The sequence below is a fragment of the Amblyomma maculatum genome, chromosome 1, assembly GCF_055883805.1.
Source record: "Amblyomma maculatum isolate TAMU_Amacu chromosome 1, ASM5588380v1, whole genome shotgun sequence".
NCBI lineage: Eukaryota > Metazoa > Arthropoda > Arachnida > Ixodida > Ixodidae > Amblyomma > Amblyomma maculatum.
Window position 1 is genome coordinate 387,401,580 of NC_139344.1, and position 10,706 is coordinate 387,412,285.

Genomic DNA, 10,706 nt, shown 5'->3' on the forward strand with positions numbered 1-10,706 from the left:
CTACGGGATTACGCATGCCTGTGTGGAGACTTTTATTGGCGCATAAAATACTGGCGAGGGCGGGAAAAGTAAAAGTATTGCGGTTAGTGGATGCGGAACGAGAGTTCATATCGGCAAGGAGTAGCTGTTCGGCCGTGCGGCGTGTGCCGCAGATGTACACGGACTGCCAAGCAACCAAGAAAATCCCCTTTATTTCAACATGCAGTCACTTATATACACAGAGCGACACTGGTGCCTCTGGCGGCCGGTGATCACAAACTCGAACCGAAACCAAATATACAACATATTCCCTTCCTTATAAAAACGGCTACATTGGTTAGTAATTTAGTAGTGGTAGTACGTTAGTGCTCGTTTACCGAATTATGTTTACAGTAACGACAACGTGCTTGTCCTAGCACTTAATACAAAAGTATATAGAAAACAAAACAAACAAACAAAACAAGATACACTTCAATAATGTCCACATCTTTCAAACTCAACAACATTCGTGCGGAGAGTGACAAATTCATGTTCACGGCAGCACAACGAGTCCTTCTGCACTTAGTGTCCATAGCGGTCTGGGGGTCGCCTGTTCCTTGGTGGCTGTACCCTACGCTGTGGTCCCGATGCTTCAGAGAACCCACTGGCTGCAGGCGAAGTCTCTTCCGGTTCACAGCAGGTCACTGGTGGCATAGGTTGCTGCTTAGCAGCAGCCACAGCTGAAGACCCGGTTGGCGCTTCTGAAACGGGTCCGTCCATGGTAGGCGGTGAGCTGCTTTCCGTAGCGGTATCATTTGTACCATTCCTTTCACCCCACCCACAAAGGGATGCAGAAGCTTGTGGCATCCTCGACAATTTTGAAGCGTTCCACGTTTTTCCATCATCAAGGTGAAAAGACGATTGCCCCTGCTTTCTTATCACTTTCCTTGGGCTGCTAAAAGCGAAGTCACCTTTAAATGTAGTTGTAGGTCTCCGTACCCGTACAAGGTCACCAACATCCACTTTGGTTTCCCTTGCGGCCCTGCGAGCGTCTGTGTAGAGTTTACTGGATTGTTGCTTTTGCTTCACCCGCTCGCGTAGGCGGTGTAGCTCTGCACTAGGGTCAGTCGAAAATATGGCTGACGGGTACCAAACCACATCAAGCCGAGTTCTTGGGAAACGTCCATGCAGGAGAAGTGCTGGGGCAACTGCAGTTGTGGCATGTGGCGTGCAACGGTAAACGCCCAAGTATTCTGTTATCGTCTGGCGTAAGGGACGCTGCCCGAGTGTAGCTACTTGAACAAAACTTTTCAAAACTCTGTTAAACCGTTCTACTTGACCGTTTGCTTGGGGGTAGTATACGGACGAATGCCGCAAGCGGATGCCGCGATCCTGCAGAAAAGCTTGGAACTCTCGAGATGAAAACTGTGGCCCGTTATCGCAAACGATTTCTTCTGGGTAACCTTCACGTGCGAACACTGACACCAAGAAGCTTGTGACTGTGCGTGTTGTGGCTTGGTTGCAAAAATATACCTCGGGCCACTTAGAAAAGTAGTCGACCAGCATATCGGCAATCGTGTGGCGCTCTCTCAAATGGGCCAACAATGTCCATTCCCAGCTTTAGCCACGGTTCCTTTGGTAAGGGGACCGGGTTCAATGGTACAGCCCTAACCTTCGAGCGTTTGTCCGCTGCCTGACATATACTGCATGTTTGGATAGCTAGCTCGGCTTGCCTGTCCATGGCTGGCCACCAAAATTTTTCTCGCAGACGTGCTTTCGTTCGTACAATTCCAGGGTGGGCCTCATGAGCAGCGGTAATTATCCGCGGTGTAAGTGATGCGGGGACCACAAGGCGTTCGCCACGCAAAATCAAATTGTCCACCACTGAAAGCTCATCGCGAAGTTTGAAGAAAGGTTGAAGCTCACCCGGCAAGGATTTGTGCGTAGGCCACGACGATTTAATGTAAGCCTTGATTTGTTGCAGTGTGCCGTCTTCCGATGATATTATAGTCTTCCGGTCCCGCCCGAAGACTATAATATCATCTATACAGAAAAGCACGCCCTTACATCCCTGCAGGACTTTGGACATCATACTCTGAAATGCAGAGGGCGCGGAAGCCAGCCCGAAGCACACTCTTTTAAAACGAAAGAGGCCTTCGTGAGTAAGAAATGCGGTCAAATCGCGACTCGCAGGGTGAAGCATGACCTGGTGGTAAGCTGATGCGAGGTCTAGCTTAGAAAAATTTGTTGCCCCCACTAGACTATGCAATAGCTCTTCTGTAAGAGGAAGGGGAAAGCTGTCTGCTACGACAGCTTTGTTTGCTTGTCGAAGGTCTACACAGAGGCGAATACCTCCCTCTTTCTTTTTAACGACCACAATGGGCGACACCCATTCAGATGCCTCCACCCACTCTATCACGTCCATATTTTCCAATCGACGGAGCTCTTCCGAGACCAATGGTCGCAGTGAGAGCGGAAGGCGCCGAAGTTTTGATTGGAATGGCTGTACTGTGGATCGCGTTTTGACGTGGTGCACAAAACCTTTTGCGAGGCCAAGGCCTGGATCGAAAAGAGATCCAAACTCTTCAACTAATTCCTTTGGGAGGTTAATTTCCTGCACGGCTTTTGTCGGCTCAGAGCGCTGTTCCCTTCGAGAATTAGACGTTAGCGTCGTTTCAAGGCATTGAAGAGATGACCCATCAATCTGTAGCCCGAGCGCCTTCATGGCATCGATACCCAAGAGTGAGGTGCCTTGTTCTACAACATAGAAAAGAAGACTTGTTGTGTCAGGTTTGTACGTAACGTCAGCGAAGAAACAGCCACGAACCGGAATTGGCTGTTTTGAATAGTCTAGTAACCGAACTGTTGGGGCAAAAAGTACGTGGTCTCCAAAATGCTGCTTGAAAAGGTCCTGTGTAACAATGGAAACAGATGACCCAGAATCTACAAGGAAAGTTATGTCCGTGCGGCCAATCGAAACTGTGACGTGAACTGCGGAGCGAGCGGCCGTCGTCACAGCCAGAATGCTCAAAACTTCCTCGCTAGAAGAATTTTGGCTGTCTACCTCACGAACCGGAGCGGAGCCTCGTTTCTTGCAAACAGAGCGGAAGTGACCCATAACACCGCAATGGTGACAACGCTTGCTTTTGGCTGGACAGCGAAATGATGCCGCACTGTACTGAGATTAACCGCCGCGATAACAACGCGATTGGCGGCTGTGTGACTGCTTCGAGCTCTCGTCGGAATATGGTGTGCGCGTAGGCGTATTTCCACGAGTATTTATACGTCCAACAACTTCAGAAGGAAATTCTTACAGATCATTGTACGCCTGTTCAAACTGCCTTGCCAGGAGTACCGCTCTAGCGAACGAGAGAGACGATCCTTCAAGAAGAAAACGTTCGCGCAAGCTCCGAGACGAAATACCCGCAACGAACTCGTCACGCAGCGAATCTTCCTCAACAGGAAACGAGCATGTAGCAGAAAGCTCCCGTAATGCAGTGATGTACTCATTCACTGATTCACCAACTTGTTGGACACGCCTACTAAAACGATGCAGTTCGGCAACAACATTGCTTGTTGCCGAAAAATGAGCATGCAGAGCGGCCACTGCGATATCATACGATGATACTTCAGGCCTTGCATCGCATGAGCCCGATGCTTTATCAGTAGCAATTTGCTCACCGAGCTTGGCGTTGTCCAAAGATGTGTGGGGGTTCTTACTAAGCCGTCGAGCCTCTTCTGAGGTCTAGGCCGCAAACACAGAGCTCCCGCGATCACACACCACGGGCAGCCGTTCTCACGGCCGCAAAGTGGTAATGCGAAGTACGACACACCACAGAACAGGACTTTGCCCGGAACCAGATGTTTATTGGGTTTTCCCAAAAGGAATGCTGGTGAAGGTCTTGCTGGCGACCCTATCCTTTTGGATGGGGCCTGACACTTCGAAGGGCAAGATGGCGACAACAAAGAAGTATAGCGGGGAGGTATTTACCTTGCGTCCTTCCGTTGTCGCGGCTCGCTGTCGTCTCTCCCCGGCGGTAGCCGGTTCCCGCCGATCTCGGCGCATCTCGCCCTTTGTCCTTTTTCGGCCAATGAGCGTCGCGTCTGCGACGCCTAGCGATGCGCTCATGCGCCCGGCGAGGGAAGAGGGAAACGTGGCGCTATCAAGCAACCCGTTTGGGTTACTCAACCTCGGAAGAGAAGGAATACTTTTGTCCCCTTCATCCTCCGCGGCGCGCGGCGTTTCGGAGGGATGCGCGGTTCTCCGCGATCGCTACAGATGGGAGGGTGTAAAATATGCGCTGACCTTCTACCCCGAGACTGTGAAGAAGTAGTGCCTTGCGACGATCCGGTGTGCAGTCGGAGGCACCCGAAGCAAGCAGGTAGTTCTCGAAGATGCGGAACCATTGCGGCCACGCAACAGCAGGTTGGCCAGGCGCGGGCAGGAACGGGGGCGGTGGCGCGAGTCCCGAAACACTCATGGCGCCGAAGAGCAAGCGGCGAAAGTCACGCCCCCCGAAATCGGCCAATCCTCGTCGCCAATGTTGTAGCGGCGTGTGCCGCAGATGTACACGGACTGCCAAGCAACCAAGAAAATCCCCTTTATTTCAACATGCAGTCACTTATATACACAGAGCTACACTGGTGCCTCTGGCGGCCGGTGATCACAAACTCGAACCGAAACCAAATATACAACACCTTCACCCGGGCTATTAACCTGGCTTGAACGGCTGGGTCGGAGATGGAGATTGTGACATCCGACTGCCCTTGCGTAATGCGTGTGTTGTACTTTCCGGTTCTTTTGACATGTCCATATTATGTGCAATGCATCTGCTCATTATTGGCACTTCAAAAGATGTTTGCTGATTGTTGCTTTGGTTTCCACAGCTTAAAGTCCCAAATCGACTCGCGTTACAAGAGAAGCTGTAGTGGGGATTTATGGAAATTTCGGCGATCTGGGACTTTTCAGGGCTCACATCGCTCATAACACGGGCTGCATGCTTATCGTCTCTATCGGAAAGCGGCCGCAGCTGTCACGACGAGTTCTTGGGTTCAGCAGTTTTACTCCCAGACGACAAGACACCAAAGCAGGTGTTTGCTTATGAGTCATGATATATGATAATAGTGGTGCAAGTTAGGTATTAATGATTAAATTAGTATCATATTTTGTCTACTTAGAGCCCCCCGACGAGAACCAATAAAGCTGACGCGTCGCACCTTCGAAAACGAACGTTTAGGTGAACGCCCGGTTTAAAGCGCAGCGGAGTGAGTGCGTACAGTTTCCAGCGTTCCAACGTGGCTGCATTCAGGTAAACTTCGACAGATTCAAAGTCATGTGAGACGTCCGCGTTGAGAAGAGTACAAAAATTCATTGATCTAACGTTACTGCATCAGTAATGTCTAAAATACAGAAAAACAGCAAGAAACACCGCCATTAAGCCGCTATAAACGCCAGTTGATACGTTTTTCCACAATGCGATTAATTCTCAGTACAGTCATCACGTTGTATTGTTATGCAAAAGGAACAGTTATCGAACGAACCACCCAGTCGTACCAAAACATGAAACGCTTAAGTTGCAAAGCCGAGTTCAACTCAAAATACACATAACTCAAAATACACAAAAAGGTGCATGAAGCCATATAAGAGCGCTACGATTTGTTCAATGATACAAATGATCCCCTTCTGCGAATTGATTTTCTCCTACTATTCCATTTCAGCGTCGCTAGCTTATGCTAGATCTGAGCCCCGCCCACCGCTGGAAATAAGCGGTGCACTCAAACCTGGAAACATCGTAGGAGAAATCCGTACCACCGGAGGACAGGGACCTAGCCTCGGAGGAGGAGCTGGAAGCGGCGTCGGGTCCATTGGTGGTGGTTTAGGCAATGGGCTAGGAGGCAGCGGTAGTAGTGCTGGTAGCCTCGCAGGTGGCGGCAGTGGATCTTCTAACGGTCTAGGCGGAGGACTAGGAGGAAGCTCTGGTGGTTCTAGCAGTGGCGGTCTTTCTAGCATTCGTCATTCTAGCGGTTCAAAACCAGGAAGCGGCAACAATGCAGGTTTTACAGTAGGCTTTGGCAATGGCAACCAGGGGTTAGGAGGTAGTATGTGGGGAAGTTATGGTCCCTGACTAGGTTTTCCCTATATTCACGGACATGGTTTCGGATTTCCTATCAGCAGCATGGTAAGACAGGGTGTTTTCGGTAGCTTTGGCTCTTGGCTCTCAGGTGGCAGCGGTGGCTTTCCTGCAGTTGGAGGATTTACTAGCGGGTCGGGTTCCGGATTCGGTTCCAGTGGTGGCTCTAGTGGCAGTCATGGGTCCGGATATGGAACTTTCAGCTTCAGCGGGCCCACTGGAACTGGCCTCTATTATGGTAACGGTTACAACCCTGGTAGTAGCTATGGTTCTGGATAGGCTACGGACACGAATTTTATAACGGTTTTTACCCCGGTTTTGGAAGCATTGGAGGTGGCTCCCGGTTTAACAGGGACTATGGCGGTTTCAGTAGTGGCATGGGTAGTTCTGTAGCTTTTGGACCTTACGGGCCAAGTGACGGTTTCGGCAATTATAGAAACTACGGGCCTTACAATGGTTTTGTTGGTTTCGGCGGGACCAGTTCTTTTGGATTTGGCTGTGGTGGCAGCGGCAGTGTAGAACCCGGCATCACCCAGCAATCTTTAGAGTTTGATAGAGGTGCATCAGCAAGCAGCAGTAGCCGTGGTAGCAACACAGCACCCAGTGCCAGTAGCAGAAGCAGCTCCAGGTAAGTATTTTGAATGGCTTTAAATCAAATATTGCTCCAATAATTGTGTTTATAACGTGATGACGGTATAGTTTGTTTAGACACGAGAGCTCATAGCTCCATAAGATATTATTTATATCGCTAGCCCTGTTAGTATATTCGTAACTGAACCTCACGCGTCAGCTATATTAGCTGAAAATGGTTTGCAAGGTTATAAATACAAACATTGGAACTTTGGGATTATTTTGAAGAAGTTTGAAACTTAATTTTATATTTTTTTGGTGTTTTAACAAGAGAAACGCTCAAGCGACAGTTTGTTTTTTCCAGCAAGCTCACTGAACAAAGTTCATGCTTTGACCGGTAGGACGAAGAAACGAAAGCTCAATGTTTCAACTTTAGGCGGGATAGACTTTCTGTACAATATTTATTCAGTTCAAAAATTAAGTCAGACTCAACCGTACTCTGGCACAGACGCAGGGCACAAGCACGTTGCGCATCTAGCTTCATTTACTTGCTGTAGGCAGCCATTTGAGGCTCAGCAACAGCTAGTCATATATTTTTCGCTGTTTACCCCAAATCTATAACCAACTAGCCTGCACTTCAACGCTTGTCAATATATTTTTCATCCATGAGAAAAATTCTTCGAGGCACTGAGACGTACTAAGGGTAAAAAATCTGGTTACAACTGTACAAAATTGCCCTCCACTTTGCATGCGGATCAAACAAAGCAGACTTAAAGGAAACGAACCCGCCGGGGTGGCGCAGTGGTTACGGCGCTCGACTACTGTTCCAAAGTACGCGGGATCGAATTCCCGGCCTCGGCGGCCGCTTTTCGATGGAGGCGAAAAGCAAGGTGCCCGTGTGCTGTGCGATGTCAGTGCACGTTGAAGAACCCGGGTTATCAAAATTTCCGCAGTCCTCCACTACGGCGCCTCCCATAGCCTTAGTCGCTTTGGGATGTTAAACCCCACAAACTAAACCAAACCAATCAAAGGAAACGGGTCGATAGTCAACACTACAGATAGACGGATGTGTTGGTGATTCATCTTCCAAAAAATAATAGCACGAACAACTGAGACGAAGGAATAGACATACACAGGAAAAGCACTTGTCCTGTGTTTATATACCCCTCATCCCCGTTTTCCGAGCTATTATATTGTTACGTATAAGTCACCGAAGAGAACGACGATAGAAAATAGAGTGAGAGACGACGAAGCTGAAGAAACCGTTGGGCTTGCCTGAACACCTGCTGCGTTCTGCTCTGATGTGCTGTGAACACTTGCTCATCACCTGCTGTGGTTTCCTGCGCAAGCCTTCTGCCCCGTATCATCTTGGTGGAGGTCAATCAATGTCCCCGTACGCACCGACTAGCCCATTTACGCTGCAAAAAGCTGGATTTGCGCAGCGGCCGCCACCTACCTGGGATCCCAATGACGCCACAAACAGCTACGATGACCTCTGAAGCAGCCCCTACCACCACGGGCACATCGCCTCAGCCAGTCGTATTCACATAAATTCGCCACCCTCCCATCTTAAATGGCGACGACCACCCAGACGTTGACGACTGGCTGGACGAATACGAGCGATGCAGCAGGAACAATCACTGGGACGCGACCATCATGCTGGCCAATCTGATTTTCTATTTGGCGGGCACTGCTCGCACGTGGTTCCAAAATCACGAGCACGAGCTAGTGACCTGGGAAATTTGCAAGCAAAAGCTTCACGACTTGTTCATGAAGACCATTGAATGGGCCCTCGCAGCTAAAACCGAACTTTCCTCTCGCGCCTAATCTACCACGGAGTCCTACCTTGCCTACATACAAGACGTGCTCGCGTTGTGTCGCAAGGCGAACAGCTCCATGCTGGAAAGTGAAAAGGTAGGGCACATCCTAAAGGGCATCACAGATGACGCGTTCCACATCCTCTTCTGCATGGATTGCTCTACAGTCGAGTCGGTGCTTCACGTTTGCCGAAGATTCGAGCAGGCTAAACAACGACGCCTGGTACATCGCTTTGAGCACCTTCCGAACACGGCAGCTACATCATCCTGCGATGATCTGGCTCCTCTGCAACAGCCTTCCCAGTCCACTACCATGACTAGGATCGTCAGGCGAGAACTCGAGGCCTTAGCTCCTGCACCACTCCCATCTCCACTGCCCGACACCGTGGCCATGATACAGGCTGTTGTCCGCCAGGAACTTGCCAACATTGGTCTTTCCTCCAACCCCGTACCGCCCTCGTCACCATCGCATCCTGTTCCTGTAGTGGCTGCTGCAACCACTAGCCAAGCTCCCCCAAGTCGCTACGTTAGTCGCAATCCTGCAGAGTGGCGCACCTCAGACGACAGGCCAATTTGTTTTATTTGCTGTCGAGCCGGCCACACTTCACGATATTGCCGCACTCGTACCTTCCCCACCCCTCGTCCTTATTACAACGCTGACCGTCGGTACTACTACGAACCTCGACGCTTCCCTGCCCAACCTGAACAGCTCCGCCCCGCATATGATGGACCTGGAAACTTCCCTTCTCACTCAGATGAACCTCACACCGAAGCCATCTCAAGGGTCCGTCACTCCAGCCGATCTCCATCTCCGCGGTCTCGTCGATCCCGTTCACCGGTGCCTCCTCGTAACTCCTCCCCATCATACACCGGCACCTACTCGGGAAACTAGCGAGTGCAGCGCCCAGGAGTGACGCTGCATTACCGACCCGGACTGTCAACTCGGAACTGACCCTCGCACCCAGACGTAACCTCATTAACATTTTTGTGGACGGAGTCTCAGTTTCTGCTCTTATTGACACTGGCGCCCATATTTCCGTCCTCAGTGCCTCGCTCCGTCAACGCCTCAACAAAGTCCTCACACCCGCTCCCTTATCTACCGTTCGTGTTGCTGATGGCAACACAGCTACTGTTGTTGGTATGTGTACTACAAGAATTACCATTGCCGACCGCCATATCCCTGTGCTATTTACAGTCCTCACCAGTTGCCCTCACGACGTTATAATAGGACTCGACTTTTTAACTGCACATTCCGCGCTCATTGACTGTTCGTCTGAACTGCTTCATCTGGACATGCCACTCTGTCCTGACAAACAGGCCTCTGATACTTCAACGCTCCGTCTCCGCTCCTCTACGTTTACTCGTCTGCCACCAGAAGCTGCAGTGTATGTGCTCATGTCGCCTTTCTCCTCCGTTCCTGATGGCGACTATGTTGTTTGCCCCATAACCGACGTGACACTGGAGCATAGGATCGCTCTCCCTCATAACTTCGTGCACGTAGAGAATAACAACGCTTATATTCCAGTATTGAACTTCGGCCTTTTTCTGCACGTTCTTCCTGAGGGCATTACTCTCGCCGAACTGAACCCACTGTCTGGCGTCACAGTTGCAGCTCTTTTACCTGACCCTACTGCTAAAGTGTCGACACGACCTGCATCGTCCCCACCTCCGAAGGCCCGCATATCAGGAATGGTTGCACCTAACTTGCGCCCTGACCGAGCTACAGCACTTATGAGTCTTCTGACTTCGTACAGTGATATTTTCGACTTTGGTGACCGCCCCTTAGGACAAACGTCCCTCGTTACACATCGTATTGATACCGGAGACGCCCGGCCAATTCACAGAAGACCTTATCGAGTCGCCATTTCTGAACGACGCGTCATACAAGGTGAAGTGCACAAGATGTTAGAAAAAAACATTATAGAGCCTTCGAGCAGTCCCTGGGCGTCGCCTGTCGTGCTTGTTAAACATAAGGACAATACCTGGAGATGCTGTAATGCGCCTGCAACATTCGAGCGCATGATGGATTCTCTCCTGCGCGGCTTGGAAATGCACGACGTGCTTGTGCTATCTCAATGACGTCATTGTATTTTCTTCCACATTCGAGAGCCATCTCCATCGCCTTGATACCATTCTTGGCGTCTTCCGAAGAGCTGGCCTTCAGCTGAACTCGAAGAAATGTAGCTTCGGCCGACGTGAACTCAAGGTGCTCGGTCACGTGGTCGACGCC

At 50.3% G+C, this 10,706-nt stretch overlaps 1 pseudogene; it reads right to left on the minus strand.

The window, feature by feature from the left end:
- Nucleotides 1–540: 540 nt before the first annotated feature.
- On the minus strand, nt 541–4,640 carry LOC146208468 (uncharacterized; annotated as a pseudogene).
- Nucleotides 4,641–10,706: the final 6,066 nt, after the last annotated feature.